Source organism: Canis lupus, chromosome 29, assembly GCF_003254725.2.
Source record: "Canis lupus dingo isolate Sandy chromosome 29, ASM325472v2, whole genome shotgun sequence".
Classification (NCBI taxonomy): Eukaryota; Metazoa; Chordata; class Mammalia; order Carnivora; family Canidae; genus Canis; species Canis lupus.
In genome coordinates, this window is record NC_064271.1 from 25,412,723 (window position 1) to 25,427,944 (window position 15,222).

Here is a 15,222-nt window from a genome sequence, read left to right on the forward strand (position 1 = left end):
TAACACCGTCAGTGTTTTAAATTGTGGAAATATTCATGAACCAAGATATAGCAATCTAATTTCTGAAATTTTTATTTCAGAAAAACACTAAAAAATTAATAAATACTCTACTCAAAAATATATTGCAGCATTATTTTTCTACCGGTGAAAAGTTGAAGCCAACCAAGATGATGCATGTATATAAACAAAAACTGGAGAAAATCACACACACACAAAAAATCTTAAAACGTTGATTTTCCTGCATGATTAGATTATGGTTGCTTTTTCTGTGCTCTATTATTTGTGATATTATCCAAATTCTTTTTTAAGCTTGTATAGCTATATCTACATGAGAGAGATGGGGGGAGAGAGAGTAAAGTATGTGCATGTTTGTATCCTCTACATCATTTTTTCTGGAAACCATACTCATTTCCCAAATAAATTCAAGAGTGCCATTATTTATACATCTGGTAACTAAAATTCAGTTCTAAAAATAAGACCTGATATTTAAATGTTTATCTTTGTGAAGTTTTATTTTAAAATACCAGGCATCTCTGAAAATAGTGAAGGTTAGAACTGACCAAAATGATTAAGGAAGTTTAAATTTATTCCCATGATAGAATTCAGCAAATATATCCTCAAAGTAATAGAATACACTTGACTTTCCTCAAGACTGATTGCATCTTCATCATGTAGTTCTGCAATATAAACATAGAAACCATAATGATATAAAACGTCCAAGCATTCCACAACAAAGTCAGTATTATGTGACATTTTTATAAAATCTTAAGTTGTCATCACATTATGAATACATACAAATGTTGAATAGAACAGTAAAACTTGCTAATAAAATGAAGTTGTGTCCTTTTACCAGCAGAACATTACCATCAATGATAGTAAGCTAATAGTAGTAATTTACATAAAAATAATAAATTTTATTTTCATTGACTATTCTTTCAAAGTAAGCCTTACTAAGATCCTATGCAATTATAATTCATGGCACATTAGACCATATGCTTTTTTGAAGCAATTGCCAAATTGAGAAATTGAGCACAAGGTTTCATATTTTTACTTCTTAGTGGAATAATTTTTATCATTCTTTAAATTTAGTTGGGTATAAACAAATCCAACTCCGTATTTCTATTGAGATTCTTATAAAATAAATATCATTAGAGTAAAATTAAAAGAAAAATACACCATCCTGTGCTTACTGGGCGTTTGCTGTTTATGGACTTTAAGGAGACAGGATCTGCAACAGTAATTATTTTAATACTGCAAGCTTCTTCATAAAATATATTTTTGTAATGTAATATCACTGAATGAGTTTCAGTATCTATTTTTCCTTTTGTGCTAGTGCAAAGTAAAAAATGCACAGAAACCAGATTCTACACAATGTGCAAAATCCCCCCTTAAACTCAGAGCGTATATATTGAGGTGAAATCATGTCTGGATTAGTATTAAGAATGGATGGCAGAAGTCCATAAATTGGCAACAATCATGTTTCCTTTGAAAGATTTTGAGGCACGATTTGACAATTAGAGCAAAATTCAAAGGAAAATTGCACTCAGTTGAGCCCACCTATGAAGTCTTTTACAAACTCTGAGAGCCAAAAATTTTGAAAATTGTTCTAGAATGTTCTATTTTTCTTATTAATTTAATGGAGAAATCAATACATGACCTAAATTATTAAGAACTTGGATATTTGCTGATTGCTTTATATACATTATCTCAATTAGCCTTCTCAACAATCACGTGGATGGTGACTAAAATCCCAGTTGACACATAAGGAAACTGAAGCTTTGAGGCAATATATAACATGCTCAAGACCCCTCTGTTAATAAATGATAGCACCAGAACAGGATTCCAGTTATACCTGACTCCAGAACCAATGCTTAGTATGCTTTTTGTGCTATGCAACTGAAGAATATATGCATGTAGGAGTATGGACACACAAAATAGGCTAATAATAGAAAAATTTAAAAATTATATATCAATATTTTAAAAACATGTCATTGTGACCTATGAATAATAAATGGTTTCTCATGAAGGCATGGCATGCGTGATGCAAATTAAACAGACCATGCTGTTGAAGGAGTACAAGCCACGAGATGGAGGACTGGCTAGGTGGCATGTGGCAAATTACCATGCAGCTATTGGGAACATCTTTGTGTTGTAAAAATTTCAAATTTACTGAAAGCAGTTAATAGCATGGTAGTTAATATCCTACTGAGCAAAAAAAAAAAAAAAAAATACTGAAGATTCCAGATTGAGGGGACAGTTTGCAGAGGAAAAGCATCATCAAATGATTCCAATGGATATATTCAGCACTTTGGCATCTGTATTTTCTCATAATAAGTCACTTTAATCAGCTATATGCTGGTTAAAAAGATTTTCCATACATCAAAAATGACTGTTTATTTTTCAGTCATTATAAAATTTTTTGGTCATTTTTAAGGAAATGAGAGCAAATTGCAAACCTATTTTCTGCAAAAGAATCAACAAGTAAAATGCATTTATTAAATGTAAATAACATATAAGTTAAAAAAACAAGGTTCTATTTCCTATTTTGATTGAATTAATATGTTCCCTGAAGTGTTCAATTATTTTATAAAACATTTAAGGTGTTTTAAAATATTTTATGCATTGTACATTATACACATTTGCATTTATAAATCTGTATATTTCATTTAATTTAAAATTATTTTTTATCATACCTTAAGTTCTGGTATGCTAACGTTCCTCTCCTTTTTTGGTATTATGATATCCAAACATAAGTATTATGAATCCAGAACAAGTCAGTGCCTACCTGTTTCAGAGAAATGAACTTCTCTTGTACCTCGTTCTGCCATCAGTTGGTATCAATGTATGTATTTAAGGGTCAGTTTTCAGGCAGTTTTGCCCACCTGGAACAAAATATGCAGCAAAGGGTGGTACATAAGAAAGTCTGGGATCTTGATGGGCCAATGTTTGATTCATTTACCTTCCCTACTGATCATCTTTACCCCGTAAGACTCGGTAAGACCGTTCGCAGAAGGCTGTCTCCTGATGGCAGTTGCAGTCAACTGAATGTTGGAGAGAATAGGCAAGAGATGAAAATAAGTCTTGTTTTGGGGCACTTGGGTGGCTCAGTCGGTTAAGCGTCTGCCTCCAGCTCAGGTCATGATCCTAGGGTTCTGGGATTGAGCCCCTGGGCTCCCTGAGTCCTTTGAGCCCCTAAGCCCCGAGTCAGGCTCTCTGTTCAGTGGGGAGTCTGCTGCTTCTCCCTCTGCCCTTCCCTGCTTGTGCACTCGCACGCACTCTCTCTCTCACTCTCTCTTAAAAAAAGTAAATAAAATCTAAAAATAAAAAATAAAAAATAAAAGAAGTGTTTTAGGGTGAGGATTTCTGGTAGCATATTTTTCTTTTCATAATATTTTCTTTAATATTATTATTACATGTTGTGTGTGTGTGTAATTGAGATTCAATACACACCCACCCCCTACTCCTGCCATCACATTGCTAGATCCCATATGAGCTCCCAGCATCTATTTTATTCTGAATGTGTTGTTAACTCTGATACACAGGATCTCTGCAAGCAAGATTCCCTTATGCTGACAAGCAATTATGCTGCATCGCTCATATACGAAGAGTACCAGCAAGACTCGACTGACCGTGAATATCTCTTCTGGCTGTTTCAAATTTCTAAGACCAATTCAAATTCAAATTTCCTGGGAAAATTGCACATCAATTGACATATATTTATTATAAACTCTTAGCAAGACCTAAATAAATCTTGTAGCTCATTAACAGTATCACAGGCTATAAAACTAGGTAGCCAACATAAGCTAGTAGGGCAAAGCCATGAGGTAATGGGGCATAGGACATTAAGTTTTCTAGGAGTCTACGAATCAGGAATATGAGCCCTACTTGAATAAGACAGGCCAAATGGTCCACCCTGAAGTGGAGTCCTAGGTCATGATGATGATAACTGTTGGACATTGCTGAGGGAAACAAAGAAAAATATGTTTATGACACTATGTTAGCAACAATAATAACTGCTTCAAAGGAGTTTGACTTTAAGCTAAATATACTTCGGCTAGATACATTATTTTGTAAACATTACTTTTAATTTCCACAACTCTCTGAAGTGTGGATACTTATCTTCATTTTAAAATGAGGACACTAACATGCAGACTTTAAGTAACGCATCCAAAGCTACACAGCTAATAAATGGTTTTGCCAGGATTTCTCAGAGTCCCATCTACTCCATCGTACTTATTATTCATTTGCTCATTACCACACATTGAAATTTTCATGTGACTTTCTCTAGGTATTTTTTTTTTTATCCCTTTAGGCAACATTTAGGCAAGACTCTATATCTACTGGGCCTGGTGCTTCCAATCCTGGAAGAATCAATTAAGCTCTAAAATAACAATTGCTATGTTAGAGTATTTCATCACTGACCACTTGCCCCTGCCTCATTTATTTTTGTGTTATATTTAAGAAACTTCAACTAACAAACATGATCTAGAACTGTATTTAAGTGTGCCAAGTATACATAAAAATTAGTACCTCAAAATGATGCACACACAGTAGAAACACAGTTTAGTTCCAATGATGCACTGCTTTCATGTTATAATTCATTCCATAATATCTCACTGTGAATATCTTCATTTATTTATATACAGTTACATGTTTTATCCTTCTGACTTAGTTTTGCGTTCTTCCTATTAAAAACAAAGTGATACTTGTATTCATTGTGTGTGTGTTTGACATCCTTTAGTTTTCTTTCATAGAGAATAAAGAGATTTTACATCATAAAATGAAAATATCCAAAGGATTTCATCATCCACATGAGAGCTAGACTTAATAAATCCAAATTATGAAACTCTATGCCTTACACATGTGCATTTATTCTTTTATTGCCAAGTTGAGATAATTCATTTTCTAATTCCATGCTTTCCAAGTTCCAGTTTTCATATCCATGTATTTCTTATGATATTCTTTTTCCTTTCTCTTATCTCATACTAATGGCCTTATTGGGAAAATCTCAACACATATGTCCCTGTCTTGTTTTTCATTTTATCATGTCCCTTTTTTCGAAATCCCATATAATCTAAAATACTATATTACTTTCCCACTTAGCTTTCCAGAAGATGATGAGCCTGAAGGCCCAAGTAGTCCTAGGTAAGATCATGGAAAAAAATATTTGCATGTAGAAATTTATGTGATTTACAAATCAGTACAAGATATGAATTCAATAGTCAGAATTATCTTACTAATGCAGATATCTGGGGAATACAGGTCCTGTAGTTACTGTCTAGCTACTTCCCAATGGATTTTATGTAGAATAAGAATTCTCCGTTGCCCTGTCAAATCATATCATCTACACAGATTTTTTTGGCAGTGAAGGATATGTGAGCATGGCAGTATTAATAACTGGGAGAAAAACATTCTTGGTTCTCATTCAAGATCATAATGGTGTGCTGTTTAGCATACTATCTTCTGTCTCTGTCTGAACAACACCATAAAGCAGAGCATGGTTACATTTTGAGAAAAATGTCATGAAAATTTTAAAAACCCAGATTTTTGTAGTTTTTAAAACTGATTATTCAAAATACCAAAATTTTCAGTATTTTGTAAATAAGGACACATGCCAAATTAAATCTATTTGGTTAATTTCTCTTCTGAGGTAGATACAATCCCTTTGCGATTATTAAAACCATAGCGTTACTGATGTTTTTGATAACACAGACCTCAATGAAATGAACACATAATCAGTTGTTTTAAATAGTAATATTTTTAATTATTAAACAATTAATAATAGTTCATTTAAAAAGCAGTGTCTTTAAGAACTATCTTTAAGCATCTTTCTTTTTTTTCTTTCTCTTTCTTTTGTAAAAGAGATGTGCTTTGATAAACTGTATAAACATATTATGCGCTATTAAACCTTAAAATTATATGCTTGACAGATAGCATATAGTTCTCTCTAGGGCTTTATTGCAGTCTGTGGAACTTATTAGTTATGATTTCATTGCCAGTGGCAAAACACAGAATGTTCTATAAATTAAAACATTTGGCTATGGCTATGGGAAATTCTCCGTGATGAACAGGGGTTGGAGTGGGGCTGGAAAACAAACCTAACTGCTTTCATTCAAAAAGGAAAAAACAAAAAAAAAACAAAAAAAAAAACTTTGGTGTGGACTGATTTTGTGCTTCAGGTTTGTTTATCTCAAGGATTGAACATTCTAAACAATGTGGGAATTGCGGTAATTTTAGAACCAGCGTAGATAAATTTACAAGTTAAATCACAATGTTTACAAAAGAATGTATAAAGCAGTACACCTTACCTATACCAGATGCTAGTAATCCAGATAGCAGGCTATCAGTTCAAAGGAGCAATAACTTGGCCATTCTTTATGTTGACTCCATTTTTCCAAATCCAATTATTTATTTGTTTGTTCATTTATTTATTTATTATTGTTTTTTATAAGAGGGGCCTGCTATTTCCTGTCACCATCAATGTTTACAATCTCTTCATTTCCATTTCATGTTTAATTAAATTATTTTCTTGGAATTAACAAATACGCATTCCACCATTGACCCATGTAGATCAATCCAACAGTATTTTCTGAAGTAAACAAGTTTTGGCCACTATGGTATAGGTAGTTGGTTTCATATTCATTTATATCACATTAATATAGAATTCAGTTTAGGCATACATCTCTATGACTTTAAGTGTGTATATACTATCAATGTAACTTACAGCTTTGCACAGGATAAAAATGATCAAAATTAGGTAATTGCAAATAAATTATTATCAATGCATAGATAACAAGAACACTTTCAAATGAACTACTGATACCTAATTAGTTAAACTTGTTAAATAATTACAGAATCATCACGGCTCTCATTAACAACTGTTATAAACTGATGAAATTTGATTCAATAGAGCTTGTATAAATTTGCACTTGGTTGAAACATCTGCAAACTGTAGCAAACAGTTTTTAGTGCACAGGGATAGAGGCACTTCTGCAGTCTCTGTGACTGCATGCCTTTCGTCCTTCAAAAACTGCAGCCTCTCCTTTTCATTCCTCTCTTTCCTTTTACAGTCCTTTCTCCTTTTTTTTTTTTTTTTGCAATCTTCAAGCTCATTCTCATTAGAATTTCAAACATAGCATGTGTCCATGTAGTTCTGCCATTAAATTCTAAATCTAGAGCACCTGTATCTTTGAATGTGGTTTTCATAAGTTTAGAAATATATACACAGTTATTTTGTCTTTCAAATTCTATATTAAACACACAGAGTGTGTGTTTTAAAGAAAATAATGGGTAGGTTGGCTTCAATTAGATTATTCATTTTTCAGGCCATAAAAAATTCTAAGTGCTTGCTGGTTTCTTCACTTACTATAGAGTTAGTCCTCATGCAGTTCATATCCTCTGTGATCTCTTTCTGAACTAAAGCCATAAATATCCCTTCCCTAGCCTGAATTCACCTGCCAGAAACTATTTTAAAATCATAGTGTCTTACATTTGGGGAAATGCACACACCTACATATCCACTCCATCTATTCTGAGCCTTCTGATGAATACAGGAGTGGTGAAAATTAAGGCAAAAGTAATGGGGATAATTGGATTTAGTCTGTATATTGAGCTGCATTGTCTGAAACGTGGGAGTGGGCATGATAAAAATTCCCAGTGTGTCATAGCTTGCTGTTTCTAAAGAGCTTGAAGATATATTTACCTCACTAAACTGGAAAAATATAGGCAGAAATTATATCTACTTCTTTCAACTTCAAGTAATATTCTTTGCACTAAGTTTTTGGGACATACGTCAATTGTACAAAAATTATTATGGAATAATTTTATTTATTTTGTCAGAAGTATTTTGGTACTTTTGGGGCATCAGTAGATTCTGAATAAATCTATATTAATAAAAATATTGAATAATGGGAAGTGAGAAAAGTATAATAATGTGTATGGAGGAAGCACAATGTGAAATAGACAGCCATTTCATGGTTTCTCCCAACTGGAACTTTGAACATTAAATTGTTTGCTTTGTATGTGATTTCAAAGCTCATTAGTTCTAACTTTATAATATTGCAGGTCAGACAACAAAACCTCAGAGACATTAAATGATGTTCTCATTTAACTGTCTGTACCTAACTAGTTACTAAGTTAGTTGTGAGTGCCATGTCTAGAAGGATTTCCCACAAACCAGTTCAATGGTCTTTCATGTTGCTAGTAACCTGAGTATATATAGAAGGACCATCATAAAAAAAAAAAAAAAAAAAAGGACCATCATAGAGTGGAATAAACAATTAATTAAAATTGAAGAACTTAGACTAATACTACCTTTATCATTGACTAACAAGTAACACAGTTCTGCTCAGCTTCAGTTTTCTAAGGTACAAAATTAGAATTATTTTATCTATCCTGGAATGGTAGAGCAGATGCAGTCATCAAATGACATACTCTCTATGAGAGGGAACAAACTCCAGACAATACTTTTAAATGCAAATACATTTGAGTGTATACTTATTACTAAAAAATGAGTTCCCAAAGCAAATCTAATTATAATCATCATTTTCTACTTGGACATTTCTCTTTTTTAGCATTCAGTCATTCATAGGCAAACACTGGACACAAACTATATACCAAACACAGTAGTCTATACAGGAAATGTAAGTTGAAAAATATAAATTGAAAAAAAATATAAACTAGTCTCATTCATAGTTTATTTTACTTGGCTAAGATGTGTTCAAGTTCCACTGTTTTAGCTAAATTTCATAGCCACAGATTATACTTGTAGTATAGTCAATGCCTTATAATTGGATAAAGAAGATATAGAATGAGCAGAGATTTTAGGCAGAAGTCAAATTTGATTCCTGCTTTTTGCTTAAGCCACACAGGTAATCCTTGACCAAGTCCTGCTGGCTCTAAACGCCCAATTAATCAGTCTCCCTTTTCTCCAAAACTCTACCACCTAAAATAAGTACCACCCTCTTTAATCAAGACACTACACAACAACCTCTAAAATAAAATAGTCTAGGCTTCACCTTCTGGCCCCTCACACACCATTCAGCACAAAGAAGTCAGAGTAATCTTTCAAATAAATAAGTCAGATTACAGACAATGACTCCTGGCCCTTCTGCAGTGGCCTATAGAGCTACAGATGATCTAGTTGCTACCTAATTCTCCAAATTTATATTATACCACCTGAATTCAGCTTCACTGGCTTCCTTTTTATTGCTTGAACAGATCCAATTATTTTCTATTTTAGCACCTATAAACTTGCACTTATCTCTGCCAGAATGCTGTTTTACTAATGCTCTGCATGGCTGACTTCATATTTGGGGTTAATTTCTCAGTTCTGTACTTAAATTTTGTCTCCTCAGAGGACCCTTTCTTTATCACATTGCATGTGGTCATTCTTCACTTTTCAGCAAATATTAACCTCATGCCTGCTATGGGCTGAATGTCTTTCTCCCCAAATTCATATATTGAAGTCCTAATGTGATGGTATTTAGAGGTGAGGTCTTTGAGAGGGAATCAAGTCATGACGGTGAGCCTCCATGATAAGGTTAATGACCTTATAAGTAAAGGAAGAGAGATAGTTCTTTCTGTGTGTGTGTGTGTGTGTGTGTGTGTCTGTCTGTCTGTCTGTCTCTTTCAGTCATATGAGCATGCAGTGAGAAGGTGGCTGTGTCTAAGATAGGAAGCAGGTCCTCATCAGACACTGGATGTGCTGACACCTTCATCTCCTACTTCTCAACTTCCAGAACTGCTAGAAATAAGGTTTTGTTACTTAAGCTACTCGGTCTCTGGTATTTTTGTTATAGCTCAAAGTGACCAATATGGTACTTACAAACCTAGTTTGAATTGGCCTGGTAGGCCAGTTATTCTATATCACATCAGTGAGCTATTTTTTTATATAGTCTTAAGATAATTATTGCTTGTCTTTTTAATATATTTGTTTACTTATTTATCCTATCAGTCCACAAAGTTTTAGTCTTCAAGAGGCAAGAATTTTGTCTCATTCATAGAAATCTCCCTGTGGCTGAGCCTCATATCTAGCATATTATGAACATTCAACATATATATTGAATGAATGAACAATTTCACAATATTTTTGAGAAGTGTTTTGAGTCAGTTATTGATGGTTGCTGAGTACGCTTTTTTTGCTATCAAGATCAAAAAGTAACACATATGTCAGATTTATTCATGCAACAAATATTTTTAAACACCAAATACATGTAAGGTATTGTCCTATGCTAGATACCAGGACCCTAGTTGTGAATAAAACATAATTCTAGCCATAAGGAATTGACATAAGGAAGGAAATAATTTAAAAACTATATTGGTATAAACTTAAAATGGATAAGATGGTAAGTTTTATGTTGTATGGGTTTTGAGCCCCAATTAAAAAACAATATATTAAAAATATATAGAATCAGATAATTCTATTTGAGATATGTTATAAAGGAGAAGCACAGGAGTTGATGAAAATGCATAATAGGAGGAGAGATTGAGGAGAGTTTCATGAAGAGTAATGTTTAAATTGAAAACTAAAGGTTGTTATAGGGGTTGCCTAATTGAAAAGAAGCATGAAAGTTTTAGGCACTTGTCAAAACTCACATTGTTAAAATGGAAGCTGAGCAAGGCTAGGTAGCAGAAACGGAAAGGTGAAGAGCAACCCAAGATGAGTCCAAAGGGATCATTAGATGAGATCCTATAGTGCTGCCATAGAGGTAACCCTGGGTCTCCCTGCGGTTATGCAAAGGCAGAGAATTCATATTTAGTGCCAGGAAGGTTTTCTGGAGGAAGACTTATCTATAGTGAGATGAAAGGGTAAGCAGAGTTGAGCAGTATGAGTGGGACAGTAAGGGAGGAGAGAGGTGTGAGGCTCTTTGAATTTCAATGCCTACAGATAATTCTATTACTAATAATGGATCCCTCAGGAGAATCTAATGTGGACATCCTACCTCCCCCTTTCATCATATACTATTGCATACAGTCTAAATAGTTTTCTTCAATTTTCCACTCTAATAACATAATTACCTCACAATTTTTTTAAAGTTTGTCTTGTTTCTTCTTTATTGTTTTTAATCTTTTTTTCTTTCCTTTGAGGGAGCAGAGACTGCTGTACATTGGTAATGTTTTTTGAAGTCAAAGCATTACTAAAAAGACTTTCATAAAGATGCTAAGAAACTAGAGACCTTTCTCATACCACGCCTGTCAGTCTTCTGCTCCTCCTTATTATTTGTAGAAAACCAGAAATCCCTTTCCTGGAAAAAAAAAAAAAGTATTGAAGGATAAATAGGAGTTAAATCAGAGGAAAAAATAAGAAAAGGAGCGACTGACAGAAGGAATCAAATTAGCAAACGCTGGGCTTGTTTAGAAAATTACTAGTAGATATTTTCTTTTTGTAGTGCAATGAAAGACATGATGGACAGGAAATCATCAAATACAAGTATGTGTATTAATTTTCTAGAGCTACTGCAACAAAGCGCCACAGTCTGAATGGCTTAAACAGCAGAAATGTATCATCTCAAAGTTCTGAAGACTGTAAGTCCAAACTCAAACTACTGGCAGAGTTGGTTTCTTCTGAGGGCTGTGAAGGAAAAATATGTTCTAGACCTCTTTTCTTGGCTTGTAGATGGCCATATTTTCCTTGTGGATCTTTATATTCTTTTCTCTCTGTCAATATCTTTGTGTCCAAATTTTCCATTTTTATAAGGACACCAGTCATACTAAATTGGACCCAACTTAATTATCTCACTTTATCTTGATTACTTTTGTAAAGACTCTAGCCCCAAATAAGGTTACATTCAGAGGAACCGATGGTTGGTACTTCAGCATACAAATTTGCAGATAGGAGACACAATTCAATTCATAATAGTGAGTCAACGTGCTCTTGTAAACTGTAGAGAATGGGAAATAAATCAAGCATTCACGTTATTAAACATTTCAGACTATGGAGATTTGCTTAAAATGAAAAGATTTGCCAATTTCTTTTGAAATTATCCTCAAACAAGGGTACATTAACTAGGAATTATCATTGATATCTTTTGTGTTACCATTTTTTTCATATAAAATATGCATTTCAGTAAATAGTAAAATGTGGTCAAATTGTTTATAACTTCCAATTAAAACTCTATGCATCACAATTTTGGATTGAAGACACATACTTTGTCACCTCATTTCAAGAGTTTATCTCTGTCTCAAAGTTCCTCAGCTCAAAAAAAAAAAAAAAAAAAAAGTTCCTCAGCTCTACATCCTTTTTTCTATACTTTTCAATCCTCTAATGCAGACCACTGTCCACTACAACTATTGGTTGTTTCTTAGTTGTATTGTTGCTCTGTTCTAAAATAATTCATCTCACTATTATTTTTTATTATGAGAAACTATATCCATTTTGTGTCATGCTTATAAAAGTAATTTGTGTTGTTTTTAGAAAATATAGCAGGGCCCATAATAAAAAAAAAAATGACACTTTGCTGGGTAGAGAAAAAACAAATTGTAAGTCTTCCTTCATTCAAGAAATATGTGTCCGTCTCCTAAGGCAATTACTTTTAACTGTTAATATTTTAATTCTTCTAAATTAAGTTTCTTTGGAGTTATTTTTAAATTAACAACTTTAGATCGTAACCAGTCAGTCCCCTGATAAGATAAAGATTTAGCTTATTTTCACCAATTCCTCTTTCTCTTCACACTCCTTCTGACACAGTTTTTGCACCTTTTCCTCTCTCAGTTGGGAAACACTGCAATTTAAATAATACACATATACACAGTCTATCTGTATTGTTCTTCAACCATTAACATTATCTTTCAATTCTCACCTTTGGAATAGGAAGATGGTGATCTCTCTCACTCTCTCCCTTTGCTAAAGCAACTACATTTGAGTATACTTGCCTTTACTTTTACATTTTCAATATCTGTTTTGTTACTGTACTTGATTAATCTGTAGGTACATTTGAATAGATAACAATCTGTTTGCATTATTACAGCTATTTGATGCTTCAAAGCCAAATATTACAATTCATTTCCTTTATTTTAGTATGTTTGTTTATTTTTTTCATTTCATTTTCATTTGCTGCTACCTATTTTTGCATTCTCTCATTATTTCTGACACACTTTAGGATCTTTCTTTTATCATTCTCTGAGAAATATGGATTGCAAATTTGAGTTGGATAACACTGGAAACAAGAACAGTTAGGAGGCTGCTGCCCTGGAACAGCTGAAATATAAAGGGAGCTTAAATGACAATAGTGGCAGTAGGATCAGCTCAAATCCATCATTATTATGAGTAAAATAGCTAGAAGCACACACTCTCCATAGTGTGTCAGTAGCATCATTTTGCATAGAAAGTATTGCACAATATCATTATATTTTCCTACCATGCAAGTCCTAAGATTAGAGATCATAAAGCCACTCTAGGTCATAGAGATTTCACAATTGACAACTGTGGTAAACACACACACACTCACACACACACACACACACACACACACACTAATGCAATAGTCATTAGTAGTGGTGTATCATACTTTTATTGTATTTTTAATAGCTGCACTAAAATTTTTATTAGTTTTTTAAATTAAATTATAGAGATTACAAAATCCCTGAATTATAATGAAGTAAGTGCTTTTAATAATATGTATCCTTAATAGACAATAATTAATTGGGCTATGTATGTGTTGGGGGGCTAGTGGTTAGTATTTGTAAAGGATGACCTTGACATGGTTTGTGAGGCCTCCAAAGCAATTACTGTGGAAACTGAGATGGAAAACAATGGCAAAAAGCAGATAGAACTGCTCAAATTAGTCCAAATCACAGACATTGCTCAGCAGCATTAAATGACAGTTAACTTTTAATGAGGGACGACACGAGGTAATTAAATCTTGACATACAATTATGAAAGAAAATATCAGGTAACAATCTTGCTATACAATACAAAGGGAGAAAAGACATTTTCTGAAAACTTGCCTGATGCTCTGTCATCTGAAACTATTCTTTATGAGTGCAGGGTGAAGGTCAAGGAGGTATCTCAACTCCATCAATCCTTTGGACAGTTACAAATGACCTTTCGCTTTCCATAAGACATTCAATATTCTGAATTGGAGGGATACATTTTTCTGTGTTTAGAAAATGGCAAAATTGAAACCTTTCCTATTGCAGGAGGCACACTTTTGTTGACTCTCTTGGACAGCCTGTTCATTCCCAGAGCTTGTTCAAGCTATGATCTCATTTGCATTAACTATCTAATCTAGAGAAAAGCGTCAATTTTATATTGTGTATCTGAAATTGTTCCACTTGCTGAATAATTTTTGCTCAAGCTTTGAAAAAACCCAACATGGGCCTAATAGAGAATGATAATACCTCTTTTAAAATACTTGAGTGAGTTTTAACTTTAGAGAAGTAGTCCATGAATTTTGCATTTACATTAGAAAGCTGGTAATGGAGATGGAAACAAGATTTTATTCCTGATTTTTTTCCCTATCTGATATTCTTAGAAGAAATTATTTTTGAGTAACAATTAAAATATATTTAAAAAATTTCAGTTCAGAACTAAGACTCCTCTTGCTCTAATGAATTCAGATTTTTAAAATACTTACTTTTTCTTAGTTTTCCATATAAAAGGTCACAGTAATCAAGCTGTCATCAACTTATGAAATATATAACCATACAGCTACTGGCTAAAATTACATTTAGAGGTACCTTAAGATAACACAAGACTTATACTATAGTATGAATAAGTGCATTGTGACACATAATTAAAAAGTTATAAGCATTAAAAATGCACATGACACCAGTTCAAAGAATGAGGCATTTTATTTATTTATTTACTTAATTGTTTCTTTAACACAGAGGTGCTGGTTCTCTCTTATGAGCTAGAGATTGCTCTAGGCCCTGTGGACTATAGCCAGGGATCATCAAGACAAGGTATACACGTCCTTGTGGAGATGCTATTGTGGAGAGATGAAACATAAAAGCAAATGAAACATAGATAATATCATTCCAAACACTGCTAAGTTCTTTGGAGAAAATAAAACAGAGTAATATATAGATAATATGAACTTGGAGCAAAGGAGCACATTTTCCACAGTGTGATTAGGGAATCTTTGAATAAGGTATATACTCTTGCCTGTGAGGCTATCAGAATTGAGAAACAAATATATGTCATTTAATGAGTAATTGATTGAGGTTTTGGTTACTCCTTGCATTCTTCCCAAAGCCATTTCTCCAGCAGACTGATTTTTA

The 15,222-nt window shown here is 33.3% G+C and overlaps 1 long non-coding RNA gene across 2 annotated transcripts; it reads right to left on the bottom strand.

The window, feature by feature from the left end:
• Window positions 1–502: 502 nt before the first annotated feature.
• LOC112678411 (uncharacterized) lies at window positions 503–3,244 on the bottom strand. 2 transcript variants are annotated; one of them, XR_003147557.3, is made up of 3 exons: window positions 2,982–3,244; window positions 2,786–2,882; window positions 503–677 (listed from the first exon to the last, which is right to left on the bottom strand). It is a non-coding gene; the product is annotated as an uncharacterized LOC112678411 (long non-coding RNA). The 2 variants fall into 2 exon arrangements; XR_007407162.1 differs by having other exon boundaries at window positions 2,960–3,244.
• Window positions 3,245–15,222: the final 11,978 nt, after the last annotated feature.